The sequence below is a fragment of the Canis aureus genome, chromosome 7, assembly GCF_053574225.1.
Source record: "Canis aureus isolate CA01 chromosome 7, VMU_Caureus_v.1.0, whole genome shotgun sequence".
Lineage (NCBI taxonomy): Eukaryota > Metazoa > Chordata > Mammalia > Carnivora > Canidae > Canis > Canis aureus.
Window position 1 is genome coordinate 3,782,157 of NC_135617.1, and position 19,892 is coordinate 3,802,048.

Below are 19,892 nucleotides of genomic sequence, written 5' to 3' on the forward strand. Positions count from 1 at the left end.
TGTGTATCATGGACCAAAAACCTGCCCCAAGACTTACTATCTGAGCGACGAAATTATTAAGCTAACCTCTCTATATCTCTATTTTCTTTTCTGTCAAGTAGGTAAACTAATACTAGTTTACAAGGTTTTTATGAAAATCATCCACCAGGTACCTGACAGACAATGGGAAACGCAGGGAGTGTTTAAAAGAAAAGCTATTGTCACTGCTCTGAAAAGGCTTTGCTCAAATTCTCTGAGATTGCAGAGAAAACAAGCCATGTTGGCTCCCACAGCAGAAGCCGTCCTCGGGCTCCAGTTGGTGCCCCTGGGACCACGGGGACGCTGCCCCTCCCAGGGGGACAGCCAGTTCTTCCTGCTAGAGCCTCAAGGACAGCACATCTGCGAGATCTCCAAGTGCTAACGTTTCCATTAAAGGTGTTTTCTTTGCATCCTAACCTCCTGATGGTGGCGGGGCTCCTTCAGTTTGCCTCTGGCCCCTCTTTCAGTCCCCGGGGTCCAGAGCGGGGTGGGGGGTGCTCCCAGCCTGTCCCGAGCACCCCCGCCCCCCTTTGCATAGCACCTGCCTCTCTCCCTCAATACGTCCTGAACCCCTCAGGGCCAAGAAAAAATTCATCTTGCTCTTACTCATCTTTTTTAGACAGCTATTGCCAGGCCTTGGGCCGATAACAAATATTTGTTGAGTGATGCGTCAATGACACACCGTCCACTTTACGGTTAAAACTCTACTCCTAACCGTTTCCTTCCTATGAATCTGAGCAAGAGACCAGGTCCTGCGCCAGCCCTGCCTGGTGCTTCAGCTCTCTGGAGCACTCGGCTCCAATTCTTGATTAGCTAGTGGACATATCCGTTAATGGAACCGGGGTGTCCTCCCTGCCATCGGGGAAGGGAGCAGACAGCAGGCCACACCGCCGCCCACCCCCCCACCTCCCCACCCCCGCCTCTTTTCCATGCAACACGTCCTGAGCACCAGCTCATTCTGTGAGTGTCCCCATCCAGGGAGAAGCAGCTTTGGATAAGAAAGGAATCATCAAAGAGTCCGGCTGCCTAGACACAGAGCCCAGGAAGCCTTAGCTGTTTATTCCATCAGGAGTGAGACCAAGTTGGCATGGAATTGGCTCAAATTCCTCATGGTGCCAAGAGCCCAGGTCAGGAGGTACAGTCTGACTAGGTAAGTGAGCCAAGAACAACCCACCTTCCCCGCATCGATGAGTCCTGCACTTAGGGAAGCCTGCTCGGCAAATTGGGAAAGGGGACACAGGCCTTGTGTAGGAACGGCTAGCCCCGCAACACAGGATGAAGGCTGAAGCTTCACTCTTTCTTGAGGAGGGAAGCCAGAGAGAAAGGAATCCTCGCACGTCATCCTACTGTCGAGGTGTGAAAGTGAGGAGAGGCGGGGGTCTCCACCGACTGCCCCCCGTGCTCATTTACAAGCTACCCGCTGCCCTGAGAATGGCCCAAAAGGGCAAAAGCTGCCAGACACCTGTGCCTGTAGGATTTAACCCTTTTCTGCTCTTATTTGGACCAAGTTTCACACTGGCCAGGTGGTGGTGGCTTGGAGATGGCACAGCGGACGGGGGCTCCCGGGGTGGGGGAGGTGACACAGCTGGCTGAGCCCAAGTGAATGCACTGAACCAAAGGGCAGGTGGCCCCAGCACACACCGCAAGCTGCTGAGCTTGAGGTGCCAGTCCCCTGCCTAAGAGCCATTGGTCTGGGCAGGTTCCTCTCAATCTACTTAGTTCCATCACAATCCCAATTTTATATTTACCCCTCATGAGTTCCTTTCTTAATGTCATTTTTGGTAGAGCAGATCAGGGACATTTCTCAAGGGCTGCTTCTGGAGGCCTTCTAGGATCTCTGAATTCTGGAATACGATTACAATAAGGAATTATCCCCCCCCCAATCCTTTTCCCCTCCCCATTTCTTTGATGAGAGGCTAAGTAGAGGCTTGCACACCGTCAATGCCCCAGATGGGGGCAAGTGAGGCTCAGGTGCTAAGACGTAGCTCCCACCATCCTGCTTCTGTCAAAGCCTGTGAAATTTGAATCAACTACAAATTTCTGCTTTCCATGGCCTGACAAGGTAACTTGTGAGTGACAAAAACCTCCACGTTCAGCCTGCTAAGGCCCTAACATTTACCCAAATCCGCGTGGCTGTCTTTGTGGCCCATGTGTCAGGTAAATGTCAGTATTTCTGCTCAGCTTGCTTTCTGCATCCATTTATTCACTAATTCATCATTCAAGAAACCACTGGTTGAGCCCTATGTATCAAACCCACAAAATACGAATTAAATGAAACAAAACTTCTTATCCTCGCAGACCATGCAATATATTAAGGAAAGATAAATAAAAACGTATTACAAATTGCTGTGGGCCAGAATTGTTTTGTTTTGTTTTGAGGGCGGATATTTTTTTGTTTAAGTCAGAAGCCTACAAACAAAGTAGATTCTAAGAACAAAATCCTGGACGCAAAGCATATTTATTACCCAGGAATCATGGTAAATTATCTTAGGGAAATTGAGAATAGGGAAGTGTTCACCTTGATGCCATTTTGTACTGATTTGCACCAACTCCCTGTGATGATGGCAAATGTGGAGAATGTAAATAACCAAGGTGAGAAGCTGACCTGAAACAGTCCACAGCCAGATGCTTCCCTATAATCAAATCACAGACAGTAATGTTCACACGTTTCCCCAGGACTCATTGCAATAAAACTCATCTGGTGAGATTCCTTTGTGAACTACTTTCCTAAGAAAATTTTCGTTATAAGAGTTCACAAAAAATTTACAGTGGACGTTTGTCTCTAGCTTAGAGCCAAAAGCTGAGAATACTACTATCTTGTGGTTGTGATAAAGGACAAATACAAAGATAGAAGTAGGACAAATTGTTATAATGACATACTGTACAGTACTTTAATAATAACAGCTTTATTGAGATATATATATAATTCACAGACAGAGTATACATTTCACCCATTTGAAACGTGTCATCGTTGCTAGTTTATTCACACAATTGTACAGCGATCACACAAATCAATTTTTAGAACATTTGCATCACTCTTAAAGAAACCCCATGCCCGTCAGCTGTCACTTCTTATTTGCCTCTAACCTTCTCAGTCATAGGCAACCACCAACCTACCTCCTATCTCTACGGATTTGCCTACTCTGAGCATTTTATATAAATTGATTCATACAGCAAGTGATCCTTTGTGACTGGCCTCTTCCACTCAGCATGTTTCAAGGTACATCCATGTAATAGTGTGTATCAATACTTCATTTCTTTTGATTGCCAAGTAATATTCTATTTGATGAATACACATTTCATTTATCTATTCAGCAGCTGGTGGACATCAGAGCTGTTTCCATCTTTTAGCTATTATGAATAATGCCTATGAACATTCATGCATAAGTTTTTTTTTTTTGTGTGGACATGCATTTTTATTTCTTTGAGGTATTTAACCAGAAGTAAAATTGTTGAATCATATGGTAACTATGTTAAGTTTTAACGAAATGGTGAGGCTGTTTTACCAAGAATCTGCACCATGTTACATTCCCACCAGCAATCTGGACCCTGTGAGCGTCCTTATTTCTCCATATCCTCAACAACACTCATTCTCACTGATTTTTTTCATAGTAGCTATCCTCATCGGTGTAAAGTGCTAGCTCATTGTGGTTTGGATGACTAATGATGTTGAGCATCTTTCCATGTGGCTATTGGCCATTTGTATGTATTCTTTAAAGAAATCTCTATTCAGATCTTTGCCCATTTTTAAATTGGGTTGTTTATTTTTGTGTACAGTACTTTTAAAGTCCACAAAATACTTGCATGTTTATTATTTTCAATATCTTGTACAAACTAGTGTTTTGAGTCTCATTATTATTATTATTATTACATAAGGTAGGAGAATGGAAACTCAGAGGTGTCAACTGGCTTGTCAAGGTCACTTACCTCTCAAGTAGCAAAGCCGAAACTTGAACCCAGCAGCGGTATATCCCCTGCCATAACTGTAAGGTCTGAAAAAGGAAGAAAGACAATTTTCCTTGTATCCTACCTGATACTGACTAGGCCACTCATGATGTTCTAATGTCATTAAAGCAAATGTTACTAGAATTTCTCTACTAAATATTGCTCCCAAGGAGACACTCAAGCCAGAGCATTCAATATGGATTGCATGGATGACCACCTAGGAATATTTCTTGATGAGAGTTTTTTTCCCAAGGCTGCCATTAAACGCTCTGAGAGCTCAGAACATAAAAATACGTTTTAGAACAGTCGTCTTGCCGTGACCATCACTAGCCTAAAAATCACACTGCTCTATGAGGTCTTACAGAAGTCCTGTTTTTTATTCTTTAGCTCAGAAAGGGAATTCTTCAACGTTTTCATGATTGATAAGAACTTCTAGATGCTTCCAGATGCAGTAGGTAAGTCATTTTATAGGATCAGTGGAAACCGTCATAAAAGGTTCCGACAGTCTAGAGAGTTCCAAAGTACCTCAGAACACAAATCAAGGACCACTGAGTTCACATGATAAGCTTTGTGTCAATTTTAACATGCACATAGTACAAAAGTTACAGAGTTGAAAAAAAAAAAACATCAAAAAATGAGGTAAGGTAGAGAAATATGGACCCTGGAGTCAGGCAAAGGAGTTCAAAGGAGGGCATCTCAGTAGCTTGAACTTTAAATAAGCTATTTATTTTATATGAGACATGTTTCTGGTTCTCTTCTGTATAAATAAATAAATAAATAAATAAATAAATAAATAAATTCCTCTTCCACATTGTCACAATATTAAATGAATTGTGTATATAAAGTGCTGGGAACATTATACTCAATAATGGTGCCTGATTTATGAAAGTAGAAAAGAACATTTATAAGATCTTTGCAATGTCAGTTCCATTTGAAATTAGTAGCTCTAAAAAAAAGGAATACTTTTCCAGACCCATGTCCCAAAGGGCATATTTTAATATAGGAGGGGGGAAAAAATGTTCAAGGCAATAAGAAAGCTCTTGGCAACGTGGTGTAAGACTATGCTCGGCGGCTCATGTATCACTGGGAAGATCTATAACTTTGAACCAAGAATACAGACCGACAGTATAGATGCAAAGCAGTGTTTAGATGGAGACGAAATTTCTTTCTTTGTTCTTCACCTTCTTAAACAACCCATCACTCATTCTTTCAACAGGACCTGACATGATTTTACCTGTAATTCTCAGATTTTATTTTTCATTGGATGGGAGATGGCAGATATACTTTATTAAAGGCGTAACTTGATATAAACATGCCTTTGCAAGCTAATGATATTTTTAAGATTGGTGTTAGGATGCACATGCCCCCATCAGATTCTGGGAAAAAGGAAAACGTACGCCCAGAGGATACTCTCAAGCAAGTACAGTGCAGACGAGGCCCACCATTTTGGGCTCAATATGAAGGACTCCAAGCAAGCTGATCAGAATTTTTAATGGAGCCTGTTCAAAAGAAGTTTAACATACTTCTGCAACATTTCAACAGGAAAAAAATGAGACCTAAAACTAGCCACTGACTTTATTAGCGAAGAAGAACATTATACATGTAATATTTACATGTTCTCTTCGGTGATTTGTATGTTTTTGAACATATATGTTTCTGTGACTTGTAGGTTTTGTATATTTGTAATATTTTCCCATTTTCCTATTACAGTGTGTATCTTTTTCAATGTTATTTAGAGGTTTTAAGATGAGGATATTAATAGGATTGTCAAATACAAAGCAAATATTTTCCAAGTTTCTGCTTGCCTTTCCATTTCGCTTTTTAAATTATTGATGTAGGGGCACCTGGGTGGCTCAGTTAAGCGCCCAACTTGACTGCAGCTCAGGCTGTGATCTCAGGGTCTTGAGACCGAGCCCCCACTTCAGGCTTCACGCTCAGTGGGAGAGTGTCTCTCTTTTCTTCCCCTTCTCCCTCTCCCTCTCTCAAATGCACTCCCTCTCTCTCAAATAAATAAATTAATCTTTTAATAATAAATTATTGATGTAGACATACATATCCTTCGTTATAATGTAGTCAAATCTGTCTCCTCCTTTGTGATCTCTTGCATTGAAATATCTCCCTGTTTCTTCAAACCGTATTTTACAACCCTAATGGCATCTAATGTGACAGAGAGGCCTGGGAGATAAGGGTAGTGAGTAGCTATTCAATCAAATAATTAGGATGCTTTGGGTCACTTTTAGAAAGCAATTTCTGTATACTTGGGAGTTTTGACCCCAGATCGCTAGAGTATAAAAGGTAAGTCCAGACGGATATCTCAAGAGCCTTGGTATGAACGCAAATAGGCACTATCAACATCGACGGCTAGGGAAAATGAAGAGCTGAGTTGAAGACAGCGACCTCAATCTTTTACTCTGGCAGCTGTGATGTGCCTTCAGACACACAGTGTCCTTTCCTCATGATGGCTGTGATGCTCTTTCGTGATTAACTCTATCCTCAGAAAGAAATTCTATGACCCTATATTAGGTGATATTTCAGGAGGGAGAGAGGGAGGTTACGCATCATCATGATAGTGGTCACACGTGAGCTTGAAAGCTGTGAAGTGTTTCCCTACGTTATTTCATTTTAGCTTCAAGTATCAGAAAGGGATAAGTAGAGAAGTATCATCATCTCCAACTTACAGAAGAAAATGAATTCCACAGAGTTTAAGCAACTGATGAAGCCCAACATGGTCCCCCAATGTGAAATACCAGACCATAGTCTGCTCCCCATAAACACAGATACAGTGAGTGAGACAAGATAGAAAAGGGACAATTAAGGGCGCCCAAGAGAATACACCCTAGCATCAAACGAAATACCATAAAGTACTATAATGTGCGGAACTAGTAATAAATACCCAACGGGTAGCTGAGACAGGATCATATCCCCATTGCCTGATTATTAGAGAATAGTTGATGGAAATAGGAGTATTTCAAATGGGAGTTGGATTTTGACACATAGACTGAAAGAGAGCAGTGCAGACAGGGATGAAGAGACAAAGCGTTAGCGTAGGGATGGAAGGCCTGGGGTAGGGAAGAGAGGAGCAGGGAGGAGGCAGGCCAGTTGGAATAACCTTGTTAGGAGCAGATACTCGGCTGGAGAGGTAAAGTCCATGTTTAAAGGGCCTAGAATATCAGGGTGAAACATTCAAAACTGAACCCGTCAGCAATGGAGAAGCATGGCAGGTATCTTCAGGGGGGAGGGAAATGACTAAAGAGGTGTTTCTTAGGAAGACTCCCGTGTTCAGTACACGCAGAACAGAGAGAAGGAAACAGTTCTGAGAGGCTAGGAAAAAAAGAGTTAAAAAGGCTAGAACCACCCTCCAGATGTGAAGCGACGTCTTTCTGATGGCATGAGGAGAGAAAAGCACCGGGGCAAACTCAGGGTCACAGACACTCAAGAAACATCATCCCAAGAGCTCAGTCCCAGGGGGCAGAGATTTTCCGATGCCCTCAAAGGAAGATGGGCAAAGAGATATATTTTTATATCTTTCTGATCTCTACTGTTTGGACCCCCTCCCCCACCGTGCCCAGGTAGCAGGTGCCCAGAAAACCCCAGTTGCCGGCTCCTCGTCCAGGGCCCTGGAGATGACACAGCCCAGGGGGTCATTTGTTGAGACACCGTAACTAGACTTGTGAAAACGGATGAGCCCTCGGATGCAACACAGATGGATGTTTTTAAAAATTAAAGGCCCAAGGAGGAAGATGGGCAGAGGGGTCACAGTTACCGGCTGGGAGAAGCTAACAAAGGGGATCCAGGGAGCAGGGCGGAGAGGCAGGCCGCTGCGACAAGTGCACAAGGGCCTCCTGTGCACTGCAAACCTGTGGAGGGCGAAGCTCATGCAGAAAGCAGAGTTATTCTGCCGAAGAGACCCATTTGAAAGGGAAATAGAGGTCAGAACCCCACTCTAACGTGGAAATGGGAAACCGCCAGATGTTCCCAGGCTGTGGTATAGTTCATAAAGGGCGGAACTGGCGGATGATGAGCCGAGCCAGCTGGCATCGTGGAATTTATGTTCCCTGTGTTATGCGAAATGTACGATCATAACAGAAACATTAAAAACCTGAGTAGGTTCAGGGAAGGGCACGGAGCCGTGTAAATCAAAGTTTACTGTAATAAATCTAGCTAACAGCAGAGGGCCCCCTTCAACGCCTGGCAAGCTCTCAAGGCAGACAAACTCCAAGGGGAGGAGCTTTCTGTTTTCTGGCAACTTCTACTAACAGTGAATATTTTCACAGGTTGGTGGTGGTGGTGGTGGGGGGGGGGGGGGACCCAACTAAACACATATATTAAACTAAAGTAAAATAAATAAATAAATTGCAAACATTGTTTTTGGAACTTCAGGTCCTAAGATTCCTTTCTCTGATTTTTTTTTTTTTTAACTGTGTCTTTTGTCAATGAGAAACTATCTGAAGTTATTAATGCAAGAATTCAGGGTGGTCTGGTTATAAAATGCCTGGAAATAGTAGAGTGACAGCAAGTTACAATCCAGAACAATAAAATACTTAGTGATTATGATACTGAATCCGCCAGTAGGATTTCTTTTAAATAAATATAAAGATCTCTAGAATGGTAATATGTGCTCAACATGGGAAAGAAGCAAAAATAGAAAGAAAATCAGTAAGCTTACCCCCCAGATCTATTAATTAACATTTTCTTTTTTTCAGTCTCTTTTGTGTATAACTTTGCATCCATGTCAATATGCAGTCAGATTGATTATCATATCATATACATACAGAATGTAGAATTTTCACCTTGCTTAAATAATTAACATTTTAATAAAACATTTCATATCCTGCTACAAAATTTAACTCTTAATAATTACATAATATGCAGCCTTATATGTCCTAAAAGGTACTTAACCAAATATAGTTGGGTATCTAAGCACCTTCTAAATGTTCTTTTTACATAAATATAGTAATATCCTTTTGCTTAAAATCGTTTTTCTGTAATTGTGACAACTCCTCAGGCTAGTTTTCAAGATAAAAATCCTTAAGAAGGGAATAGGAAATAAGTAGCCTGTTTAAACAGAGCTTCTGTTGAAGTGGAGCTGGCCACTGGGTGGGGCAAGGAAATGACCATTTTCAACCTCGCTGCTGCCCCTGAAAGACAACCGATAATGACTCCTGGGAAATAACCCGCGAGCAGCACAGAAAGCACGGAAGGAGGCACAACTAGGGTTTGATAATGAACGTGAGAAGCACATTGTGGCCACACCTATATTTGTGTGTTTTTATATGGCATTCAAATTTTTTATATGTTTTTACACTGAGCTGGGAAAATGGACATAGTACATTCTGCTGTGGATGCATAACTATTCTCTTAATTCATCATATTGTTGTTTTAAGATTCTGAATTAATGGAAATACTAGCTAATATTAAAAAGAGAGATCTGATCGGGACGCCTGGGTGGCTCATTGGTTGAGTGCCTCCCTTCGGCCCAGGGTGTGATCCTGGGGTCCCAGGATCCAGTCCCACATCAGGCTCCCTGCATGGGGCCTGCTTCTCCCCCTGCCTGTGTCTCTGCCTCTCTCTGTGTGTCTCTCCTGAATAAACAAAAAATCTTTGTTAAAAAAAAAGATATCTGACCATAGAAATACATAAAAATAAAAGAATGGATGGGTTGGGTCATTAAGAGAGAGGGAGAGAGCGAGAGGGAGAGGCAGAGCTCTATTGGAGGAGTCAGGCCCCTGGACCTGTGAAAATTCTGAGGCCTGGACTGAGCAGACCTCAGTCTCAGCACCTTTTCACACACGGTTTCTGCAGAGCTGGGCTTTTCCTTTTGCAGCATATTCTGAAGTGTGAGTGGTGTGATGACTGAGCACAGAAATCTGCAGTCAGAGTCAGATGATGTGGGTTCAAGTTTCTCCCTGATTATTACCAGATGTGTGATTTGGGAGGCATATAGGAATCCTTGACATTCGCTTAGGGGTATTAAAAAAAAAAAAAAAAGACAGTAGAGTGATTTCTATCACCCTTCTAATGTATTTCAGACCATCTACCTGATGACACAGACAGCATTTCCGTAAAATAGCAATTTTTGGCCTATAATCCCCATATCCAAACGCACAAGCTAGAAACACAAGAGAGCTGCACTCCGCAACCAGGGCCCTTTAGCAAATTGGGGTCTGGAGAGAATGGACACCTGGTTGGTTAAAAACCAAGCTGTTTTAAATCAAATTAAAATCCCCTTTAAGTTTTTTATATTTTAAAAGTTAAGTATTTTGAATCGTTTACAAAGCACATTACTCCATGTAGTGGACTATAGTTTATCCATATTTTCACCCGGCTATTTTTAATTTTTTATCAAAAATATGGATAGACTGTCTCTAAATGTTGTCATTTGATTTGCATATTGCCCTTAGAAAGGATAATGATTTTTCAAGGCAGGTTTTACTGCTAGTCAGGGATGGCCCTCATTTGAATACTGATATTTTTATTTAAATACTTATGTCTGACAGCTTCCTTGGATTCACCAAGGTACATCACTAACTACACCATGAACCAGCAAATTCCAACCCTTCAACTCACCGGCCCAATCCAGCCAGCAGCCTGTTTCTGTAGAGCCCACAAGCTAAGAATAATTTTTAAACTTTTTAACAGTTGGAAAAAAAATCAAAAGAAATATAATATTTCATGACACGTACATATTCTGTGACATTCCAAGTTTAGCATCCATAAAGTTTTGAATCTCTTTAATAGAAAATTTGTGGAAATTTGTTTTCTCTCTTGTTACATAAGTACTTGCATAATATCCTCAGTTTTGCCTCTTGGCCTACAAAGCCTAAAATATTTTATTTGCTATCTGGCTCTATACAGAAAAAGTTTGCCAAACCCTGAGCTATGCCAAAACCCAAAACCATTATTCAGTGCTCTTTGGGCTCTTTATAAATAATTAAAGGCTTTGCCTCTTGAGCATTAGAAGCAAACAGTCAAGAGCAGAGGTTCCCAAAATTATCTGCACTCTGGAACGACCTGAGTAGCTGCAGAGAACACTGATGTTTGTGTCCAACCCCAGAGACTATGACTTGACTGTCTGAGGTATGCCCTCTGTTTTGAAAGTTTTAAAACACGTACAGGTGATCCTAATATGGAGTTTAGGAACCACTGATTTGGTACTTGGGCAAATTCTAGCCACCCAACTTCACCTGAGCCTTCCCTCCTGCCGATTGCCCAACATATGGCCCATTGCAGCTGCCCTAAACCCTTCAGCTCTCCTGGAGCCTCTCCTTCTCAGGGCCCCATGCTCCACTTCTAGTAGCGTGGGCACAACCCAACTGAGAAGTTCAAGGCCAATTCATTACCAAGTTTGCCAAAAAGAATTGAAGTTGATTCTGTTCTGTCCAACTCTACTAGATAGAATGCACTATGGTGATTTAAAATAGGTCTTGAGGGGCACCTGGGTGGTTTGGCCAGTTAAGCGTCTGCCCAAAGGCTCAGGTCATGATCTCAGGGTCCTGGGATCGAGCCCTAGGTCATCGGGCTCCCTGCTCAGCGGCAGCCTGTTTCTCCCTCTCCCTCTGCTGTTTCTCCCGCCTGTGCTCTCTCTCTGTCTCTGATAAATAAATGATTAAATAAATAAATAAATAAATAAATAAAGTCTTGAATCCACCTGAATTTCAGTTCCCGTTTCTTTATTTGTAAGATATGCGAGCCCAAACAAATTGTTTAATCAGTTTGACTATCAATTTCCTCACTCATAAAGCAGGATTAAGAATAAAACCTACCTCCTGGGGACCTTTAAGAGCACTCAATGAGATTTGCTGGCTAAAGTGTGGTCCTCGGGCTAGCATCGTTAGCATCTCTTAAGCACTTATTAGAAATGCAGAGTCTCACCTTCCACCCAGAACTTCCAAATCATAGTCTGCATTTTAATGAGATCTGATAGTGATTTGTGTATTCATTTAAAGTTTGAGGATCAAAGAATGCTAGCAAGATTTTATTTCACCAGGTGGCCAGGCTGAGTTTCTTCTACAACAATACCCAATAAATATGTTGGTGATGCCCTTGAGGATGGCTTTCATGTACAAAAAATTTTAAAAATTCCTTAAAGTAAAAAAATAAAATAAATTGATTTGTCAGCCATGTACAAAAATAATTTGAAATTAAGAGAAACTGGGGTAGGGGCAAGGGATGATTAAAAAGTACAGGGCCACCTTTATACAACTTAGAAAAAGATACTCCCTCTGAGCCTTCATGACCTCACAGGTGCACACCTGGTGAGCTGACGGTGTCCTTGTGCAACTCCGAATAACATACTCCTCTGAGCTGCTGTCATCCTGTTTCAGACCACACGGCTTGCCAAAAGCAGCCAAGGTCTCAGCCAGTTGTCCTGGGGCAGTATGTGGCAACACTTCAGAGGTGAGATTAGATGAAGCCCTGAAGTAGGGTGTGGTTAGTTGGAATGGAAAGAATGAAAAGCAAAGGGTGGATCCCAGAAAAAATGCCAAAATTGTGGAGGGCCATGGGAAAGAGGTAGGGTGACAAATGGGCCCAAGTTTGTTAAGAAAGGGTTCTGGGAAGAGGCAGGATTGGACACAAATCTCAAGGGTTTATATAATCGAGGTATGAGGGAGAGGTGGAGGAGTCACATATTTAATATGTTACAAGCATGGACAGCCCCAGTGGCCCAGTGGTTTAGCGTCGCCTTCAGCCCAGGGTGTGATCCTGGAGACCTGGGATGGAGTCCCACGTCGGCTCCCTGCGTGGAGCCTGCTTCTCCCTCTGCCTCTCTCTCTCTCTCTCTGTGTGTGTGTGTGTCTGTCATGAATAAATAAATAAATAAAATCTTTAAAATAATAATAATAATAATAATAATCTGTTCCAAGCAGTATTGGATGGTGAGAGAGACCATGCTTGGAGAATGGCAGGATGAACGGCAGACAAGAAGGCAAATGGGGGTATTGAAAAGTCTCAGCTCATTAGACAATAAATAGAAAGCCATGTTAGTTACTTCCAATAACTGTCCCCAACTATGCTGACCAAGCCCCCCCACCACCACGCCACACACACACGCACAACATCTCAGCCCTAGTCCATGGGTTTCACCACTCCATTTGGTTAAGTCTTAATGTTACATCTCATTCATCATATTCTTCTCCCTTTCCCCAGCCAGAGGCATGGTTATCAGGTTCCCCCTCTCCCCTCTTTCCTCAACTATCGCCTCTAGAGTTAGAGTGGGGCAGAGTGAGGTTGCATAGCTCCCTGCTTCCTTGTGGTTCCAACATGATTCTCGCTCCCCAGCCAGCATGACCCTCCGATCGGCAGCTCTGAGCAGGGGACATTCCTTGTTCACTCGGTCCACGTCTTTGGCTGACCCCAGCTAGCATTACTGTGTCACATGCTTTTGTTCTTCCCTGCGAGATTCCTCTAGAGACAGTTGCCGCCAAACTCATCTAACTTTCTTGGCCAGTTCCCAGGCTTGCAACAAGTACATGTGTATCTTGAAAAGGGGCGCATGTCGGCTGGGGGAAGTGATGAGAAGTCTTAGTGACCTCTTCACCTGATGGTCCCCTCCCCGACGTGCAAGTGCACGCCCATCACATCTGTAAGCCCCCCCACATACACATCTAGCAGCTCAGAGGCAGTTCATCAGCTCTGCTATCGAAGCAGACATTCAACCCGGGAATGAAGTGCCAGGCTGCCCTTCCTTGGCCACCCCCAAGTTTGTGAATAATTCTCTTGGACCTCTTTCTCTTTCAGCAGAGGAAAGGGAGAGAGAAAATGAACACGTGGCTCCCCCAAAAGGCTCCTCTTCTCAGTTTTGTTTTTTGTTTGTCTTAATATCAGCAAGGGTAAGAGATAATGGAGTAATAGCAGCAGGTCTGCTGGAATAATCCTCAGTAAGCAAGGAGACAGCAGGTCCCAGCAGCTGTGGTTCTCAGGGCTTAGAATTTGAGGTACATTCTCAGCTTTGAGTCTTTGATGATTCTGGGACGACATGGAAAATCCCACTCAGCCCCTGATGTTGCACTGTTGTGGATAAAGAAATTAATTCTCAGAGAAGGGACGATGTTTGCCCAATATTAAACAAAAGATGAGATTTAGATACCAACATCATACTTCTTCCACTAGATCTTGATAAATGCAACTTACCGATCCATAACCCAAAAGCTTTTGAGCTAGATGACTCCCGGAAAATAGGAAGGAACAGGCCCATTCTGTAAGCAGAGTCATCAGTCTACCATGGTGACTACCTTTATGTGCTTTTTACAAATTGAGGTGATTAATCATAGTGCTGGATGCTGAGCTTAACTCACTCATCAGTTACAAGCATCTCAGTGTGGGATGTTGGTTTAAGAAGAAAATTATCCACTATAGATATCACCCCACAGATCTTGACTCGCTGAAGACCGGGGTAAATACCAAAGGCTATTAACACAACCAGCTAGGAAATGAGGAAGAACTTGCCTTGGGAACACTGCTTCTTCTACATCAAGATATTCCAACGTACAGCCAAGGACAGCTCTGCTGAAGCCAGGTTCCTGTGCCATCAGAAAGGTTAAGCTGGAGATCATTTTAACCAAACATTTACTTTTAAGTTAGGCCAGGTCTATATAAGCAAAGAGAAAGAATGTTCCACCATTAGCCAAAGCATTTGGTTCTTCTCGAAGGAGCAAACCAATATCATCCTCAGACATGTTTAGAAGTAGGACACTGAACATTTACTTAAATCTTCAAGTTGCTAAATATTTTTGTAATCTTTTATTTTACGGGGGATTCGAAGGCTTGCCCATATGGAGACACTACTCTGAGCAAGCTGATGAAGACTGCGCTCAAGAGGCCTGTAAATACTGCTCAGTCAGATGAAGGCAACTCAGAGGCGATTAAATCAAACATTATTTCAGCAAACAAGTATTTACTGAGCACCTGCTCTGTGCTGGGCACTGTTGCGGGGCTTATACTTCAATACTCAGTAGAAGTCCTCTGGGAGCCAGATATTTTCTTTCGTTTTTGTTTCTAAAGGTACAAATGTAGAGATATTCTGTACAGAGATACTCAATGTAGAGAAATTCTTGACTCCTCGTCCATCCCTGTTACTGCCCTGGTCCTTGCTGCCTGGGTCCAAGATCTTCGGTGCGTTCTGGTTAGGATGACTGCTTTTCCCACATTGATGTAAAGCCTCTTGATTTGGCAACAGCTGGGAAATCTTTACTTGCTTCGCTTAACTGAGCTGTCAGCTGAGATCCCAGTCCAGATTGTTTTAAAGGAAAGGGAATGGGGGAAAAGGGAAGGAAGGAACTAGGGAGAGAAGGAGGGAGGAAAGAAGAAGGAAGGAAGGAAGGAAGGAAGGAAGGAAGGAAGGAAGGAAGGAAGGAAGGAAGGAAGGAAGGAAGGAAGGAAACAACCGCTACCTTAGGGGTAGTTTTCACTCGCGGCTTCTTGGGTTGGAATCAACATGCTGTTCTCCAGATGCTTCATTTCGTGGGGAAGAAGTTCTAGAGAAATGTCCAAGAATTGCTGTTAAACTGTCAGTAAATATCTCACTGGAGTTAGATGATGCAGCTCCCCCATTTGTATGTGTATCTTCTTCCCCGTGACAAGAGGTGATCAGTAAATATTTAATCGTTAAATAAAGAAATAAAATAAGTGTCCAAGGGCAACCTAAGTGCCTCCCCACAGGAGCTAACAAGCCATGACACCTGGTAAAGGGCACAAGTCTCAGCAGAGGGGTAGAACTACCCGGACACAACGTGATTGGCCAAGGGAAAACCTGCAGGTCTATAACCTGTAAAACATGAAGCAGAAACAGTAGAAGTTTCTATACCTAGAAGCCCTTTCTTATGACCTGTAAGAATAGAAATTTAACCAGCTTTCTTTGTAGAAGCATCTCAGTCTTGTTTGATACAAAGGACCAAGCAATCAACTATCGTATTAGGAAAGATCAAAAAAAATAAATAATGCAGGAAATAGAAGAGAGAAGACAGCAAGAGAGGAGAGAGAGAGGTGAGAGGAAGGGAGCGTGGAGGAAGGAAATGTGGGGAAGAGAGAGAGAAGAATGTCTTCCTTCAGAGCTACCTGGGAGTGTACGGCCACGAAATGACGAGCGTGCCTCTACTTGAAAGGTAGCACTGTGCTCCAATCAATGGCACACTGAAAACCTCAGCGTTCTGCTAACGGCTCCGAGGAAAGATGAAGAGCTTCCGATGGGTTGGGGCAGCCTACTGAGGGCTAGCAGGCTGCCATCTGCCCAGGTGACTTCAGAAATTAAAAAAAAAAAAAAATTATGCAAAACAACAAAATGTAAGTTCCTCTTGGTCCCCTCAAGCTCCAGGGGAGGTTAAGGTAGCGCTGTTCCCTCTAGTGCTTTGTTTTCCAACGTGGCCTTTGTGGATCCAAGGAGAACTGACACTCAGCTCAGAAAAATGTAACCATACATAATCCAACTAATGGGCAAAAGTCTAAAGACAATGGGCTCCAAAGTCACAGGGGTTCACACATTGTCCCTCTCATGGAACATGGTCGAAATATCTGTAACTCCTGCCTGGGAAATCCTGAAGGAAAGAGAAAGCCAGCAGCCCGCTCTGGTGGCAAGCACAGGAGGAAAAGCTGTTTTCAGGTCTGGGGTTGAGAGGAAACTCTGACCCCCCTCTCCCCACCTTGACACTGGGTCAAAAGTCTGTGGAACTCAGGGCCCACATGTGGAAGCCTACGTACGGTCGCCTGCCATGGCTCATGATCCTCTGCAGCCACCTCCCTCCCGTTGAATGTGGGGCAGCACCTGTGATCTGCTTCTTGTTAACAGGACACGGTAAAGGGGTTGGATGTCATTCCTTTGATGCTGTCCCTTGTGTGGAAAGCCCTGGAATGCCTCTCCCTAGATTAGGCCAAGATGCTGAGATAGTCGCTCCCGTCATTATGTCCTATCACATAAGACTCCCTTTGCGAACTGGATGGAGAGCTCCAGCTTGGGTTTTTTTGAAAAAGTAAGCTGCCATCCTGTCCAAGGGCCTGTGAGAGGAACAGATGACCAAACACAACTGCAAGGAGCATTTAGGAGCCGTAAGAAGCTCCGGGCTGACCCCAGGGGACCGGGAACCTCAGTCTGACAACCACTAAGGACTGAATGCTACCAACAAACACATGAGTTTGGAGGAGGGCCCCAAGCTCCAAAAAGGCACACGGTCCATCTGACACCTTACCTGCAGCCTCATGAGACCTGAGCAGAGGACCCGGACTCCTGACCTTTGGAAACGGAGATGATAAAAGTGTGTTGCTTTAAGGCACCAAGTTTCCGGTAATTTGTAATGCAGCAATAGAACACTAACATGGTAGCCCTAGGGGCCTGCCTGGAGCGCAAAGGGACTCCCAACAACAGGAGTCTGGGGGGTGAACACCTAAAACCAGAAGCTGATTGAGGGTTGGGGGTGGCCTGCCAAGGACAGCGTGCACCGCCCGTCCCATCAGAGGCCTCGATGATGGGAGTCCCCGAGGAGCTCACAGATGGTAGGAGGAGAGGGCAGCCGTCCCACATGGTGAATTCTCCATTCCCTAATGCAGTAGGGTGTTAGTAAGACAGCTACCGGCGGGGGGCGGGGGGCAGGGGGTGGGTCAAGGCCTGGTGTATACATCTGCCATTTCCTGTGGTGTAGACACTCCCCCCATGACTGATTCCAAGCTACCAACCATTTAACAGCTCGCTCATAATTTTCGTCATACATCACAGTTGGCTGTTGGGAGCCAGGCCTCTGACACACCGGGCTCCTCTACCCCATGGAGGGAGGATCAGCCAACCTAGGGGGGCGGGCGGAGAGCAGAAGCCCAGCCTTCAACAACAGGTCCCCAGTCCAGAGGGCTGAAGGGAAGTGTTGATTCACACCCACCAGGCCGCTTAGAGCGTGGAGACCCCGTGTTGGTGACTCAAAATAACGTGGAATTGCCTATTATCCGAGGGTAAATAAAGGTCACGGGACCTGCCCAGATTTTCAAACACACACGCACATGGGCACACGCACACACACAAGGTATAACCAGATAAATTAATACTCTCCGTGGGTGAACTATCCAAGACAGAAATAAACATTGCAGAGCTACCATTGTCTTTCTTCTTTTTTCTAAAACGAAGTCTCAATATATTCTCCTCGTTTCTCAAAATGCCTTCCTAAGTGACGGGGCTCGTAAGCTCCAAAGTTCTAAACAGACGAATGAACCATCAGATGACTGACCCGATTTCCCCAATTTCCCTGCTGTTTAGAAGTGCCATGGCCTGCTCAGGAAGGCCCTGCCTTCAGGGGGCTCCTCCCCCAGGGCACCCCACTGGGACACGGCAGGAGCCAGGAGCCAGGGAGAAACCACCAGGTCTTCCAAGGCCGTGAGAACTGGGTGGCTTTGCACACCCAGAAGGACCCGACAGCTACATGGGAAGAGCCACGGGGCTAAACATGGATATTTGCTTCAGGAAACTCATAGGGTGCAGAAGAGGAAAAACACTCTAAACCTTGGATGGGGACGCCTGGGGGGCTCAGTGGTTGAGTGTCTGCCTTCAGCCCAGGGCATGATCCTGGAGACCCGGGATCGAGTCCCACGTCGGGCTCCCCGCATGGAGCCTGCTTCTCCCTCCGCCTGTGTCTCTGCCTCTCTCTCCGTGTCTCTCACGAATAAATGAATAAAATATTTTTAAAAATACAAAATAAACCTTGGATGGAACTAGGCCTCCGGGGCCAAGACGAATCAGCCCGTGTTACCTCCACAGGATTCTACTAGGAAGTTCTCAGGTGAGTCATCTGAGAGCAGTTTGAGCAGGTGCCATGGGTAACCCTCCTGTAGAACATGGTCCGAGGGATCGAAGCCCTGCAGTTTTCACCCACGTATTTCGAGTTCTGGAAGAATATTGCTCTGGGTTATACATCCAACCGCTAGACACGAGTTGTCCGGGGCGGCTCTCCTTTGCACCCATTAGTGTGGCCCTTGTCCAGCCCAACCCTCGCCTCTGTTGATTCCGTTCAAGTGAGGCTCTGGCAAACGAATGCGGCTTCATAGAAGGAGCTCAAAAGTAACACGTGTCTTTGACATATTTATATCTTCCCAAAATTGGGGGGCTATCCTTGCTCTCAGCTCCGGACCTTAATTCTCACTCCACTGAGAAAATAGAAGCAATTAGAAGGAAATTTCCACAGGCTTCTCCCAAAAGATCTACCCACATTCTCCGCATTCCCACCCTCTCCAGAGATGACAAGTCCATTCTAGGTGTCAGCTCCTCTCAGTGTGTACCAGGCCCCGTCCCTCTTGCCTAACCAAAGCGCCAGTCCACCAATTCTATGTCCACACCATTAATTTTTTACTGTTGATTGAATCATTTCTATCAGGATTCAAACATGCTATTACTTGTTCCGTCTTAAAAAGGAAAAAAGTACTTGTTCTGACCCCACTTTCCATACCAACTCCCTTCTCTTGCTCCCCCTGCAGCAAAGGGCTTGGCAGGGTCTAGTTTCCTTCCTCCATCGTGTCTGGAATGGGCTCAGTTGGGCTTTTGCCCTCACCCTTCCCCTTGACAAAGTCATCAGTAATTGCCGTGTTAGTAAATCCGAAAGGCAGTTCTCATTGATCTTCCTACTTGTCCTTCCGTCCGCTCGGCGTGTGACCAGGTAGGTCATTCACTCCTCCTTAGCAAAGCTTCTTTATCCTGGTTTCCAGGACGGTGCACTCCCAGGGCCCCTTCTTCCTCCCAGTCACCCCTTCCTAGTCTCCTTGGTTGGTTCTGCTACTTCTCCCTGAAGACTTAGTGTTGGAGAGTCCCACGCTCAGTCCTTGGCCTCTTCTCTCCCCCGTCCACCCTCCCTCCCTTAGAGACCTCACCAAGTCCTAGGACTACCTCAGCATTTAGGTGCTGATGGTTCTCGAACGTAGACGGCCAGTGCAGGCCTCCCTCCCACATTCCAGACACGTGTAGCCAA